Genomic DNA, 2,870 nt, shown 5'->3' with positions numbered 1-2,870 from the left:
CCGAAACACTCTTAACTTTGCATCATAATGTTGGTACTAAACGAAGTTTGGTGAATGAACAATCTGCTTACTTGTGGCATAAACGTTTAGGTCACATATCTAAAGAAAGGTTGGAAAGATTAGTGAAGAATGAAATTCTTCCATATTTAGATTTTACTGACCTTAATATTTGTGTAGATTGTATTAAAGGAAAACAAACAAAACACACAAAGAAAGGAGCCACAATATGCACACAGCTTCTTGAAATTATACACACTGATATATGTGGTCCTTTTGATATCACATCTTTCAATAAAGAAAAATATTTTATCACTTTTATTGATGACTTTTCACGTTATGGATATATCTATTTGTTGCATGAAAAATCTCAAGCGATTCATGCCTTAGAGGTATTTATTATTGAGGTTGAAAGACAAAGGTGAAAATAATCTGGTCTGATAGAGGTGGTGAATATTATGAAAGATATGATGAAAGTGGACAACACCCAGGTTCATTTGCTAAATTTTTCGAAAAGTGTGGCATATGTGCTCAATACACAATGCCTGGCACACCACAACAAAATGGTGTGGCAGAAAGGCCTAATCGTACATTAATGGATATGGTTAGGAGTATGTTAAGTAAATCATCTTTACCTCCTTTGTTATGGATATATGCTTTAAGGACTGTCGTTTACTTGCTAAATAGGATTTCTAGTAAAGCAGTCCCAAAGACACCTTTTGAACTGTGGACGAGTAGGAAACCTAGTTTGAGGTACCTGCATGTTTGGGGTTGCCCGACAGAAGTTAGAGTTTATAATCCACAAGAAAAGAAACTAGATTCAAGAACAATCAGTGGTTTCTTCATTGGTTATCCAGAAAAATCAAAGGGGTATAGATTTTACTGTCCTAATCATAGTACGAGAATAGTTGAAACTAGAAACGCTAGATTCATTGAGAATGGCGAAATTAGTGGGAGTGAAGAACCACATAATGTGGAAATTAAAGAAGTTAGGGTGCAAATTCCTCTACCTGTACTTCTTTTAAATTTGTTGTTCCTATAGATGTTGTACAAAAAAGTAATCAACAAGAACAACAAATTAATATTCCTACTAATGAAGCCATAATTGATGAACCTGTAGTAAATGAACCACAAGAAGTAGCATCAAGAAGATCTCAAAGACAAAGATATGCTATTTCTGATGATTATTTGGTATATCTACATGAGTCAGAAATTGACTTGGGAATTGATGATGATCCAGTTTTATTTTCACAAGCCATTAAAAGCAATAATTCTGATAAATGGATAAATGCTATGAAAGATGAGTTAAAATCTATGGAACAAAATAAAGTTTGGGACCTTGTTGAATTACCCGAAGGTTGCAAAAGAGTTGGGTGTAAATGGGTCTTTAAGACCAATCGCGACTCAACTGGCAACATCAAACATCACAAGGCCAGACTTGTTGCCAAATGTTTTACTCAAAAAGATGGCATTGACTATAAAGAGACGTTTTCACCTATCTCTAGAAAAGATTCACTCAGAATTATGATGACCTTGATAGCTTATTATGACTTAGAGCTACATCAAATGGATGTGAAAACGGCTTTTCTAAATGTAAATTTGGAGGAAGAAGTTTATATGAATCAACCTGAGGGGTTTACTATTAAAGGAAAGGAACACGTGGTGTGTAAACTTAAGAAGTCAATATACGGACTTAAGCAAGCTTTCCGACAATGGTATCTTAAGTTTAATGAAACGATTGTCATCTTTGGATTTAAGGTAAACACTGTTGACCGGTGTATATATTTGAAGGTCCGTGGAAGTAAGTTTATTATGTTAGTCTTGTATGTTGATGACATCTTACTTGCTACTAATGATCTTGATTTGTTGCATGATACCAAGAAATATCTCTCTAATAACTTTGAAATAAAAGATATGGGTGAGGCATCCTATGTGATTGGAATAAAAATATTTCGAGATAAATCACAAGGATTGTTAGGATTGTCTCAAAAAAACTATATTAATAAAGTATTAGAGAGATTTAGAATGGAAAAATGCCCATCAAGTCCCTTTCTAATTCAGAAATGAGATAAGTTTAGTCTCAATGCAAATGAAAGATATTCCTTATGCATCAATAGTTGGGAGTCTTATGTATGCCCAAACATGTACAAGATCAGACATCAGTTTTACTGTTGGAATGCTGGGTCGATATCAAAGTAATCCTGGAATGGATCACTGGAAGGCTGCAAAGAAAGTATTATGATACTTACAAGGAACAAAAGATCATATGCTCACTTATAGAAGATCCGATCATCTAGATGCGGTTGGATATTCAGATTCAGATTATGCTGGTTGTGTGGATACAAGAAAAATCCACATTTGGATATTTGTTTCTGTTAGGTGGAAGAGCAATATTATGGAAGAGTGCGAAGCAGTCTGTTATAGTTGTATCCACTATGAAAGTTGAGTTTGTGGCATGCTTTGAGGCCACAGTCCAGGCTAATTGGCTGCGGAATTTTATTTCAGGGCTTGGACTAGTTGACAATATAGCCAGGTCACTGAAAATTTACTGTGATAATACTGCCGCAGTTTTCTTCTCTAAAAACGATAAGTATTCAAAAGGTGCTAAGCATATGGAATTAAAATACTTTTCGGTTAAAGAAGAAGTTCAGAAACATAAAGTGTCAATTGAACATATTAGCACTAAGCTTATGATTGCTGATCCTTTGACGAAAGGATTACCGCCCAAAACATTTATTGAACATGTTGAAAGAATGGGTCTTATTGATAGCAATGAATGATTTTATGTAAAGTCTTTATTATGTTTATGTAATTGACACTTTGAGCTCAAATTATATATGTTTCTGTTGTTACCTGTTTTCTCTTGTATACAT

Source organism: Capsicum annuum, chromosome 3, assembly GCF_002878395.1.
Source record: "Capsicum annuum cultivar UCD-10X-F1 chromosome 3, UCD10Xv1.1, whole genome shotgun sequence".
Classification (NCBI taxonomy): domain Eukaryota; kingdom Viridiplantae; phylum Streptophyta; class Magnoliopsida; order Solanales; family Solanaceae; genus Capsicum; species Capsicum annuum.
This window is presented reverse-complemented; position numbering follows the sequence as displayed.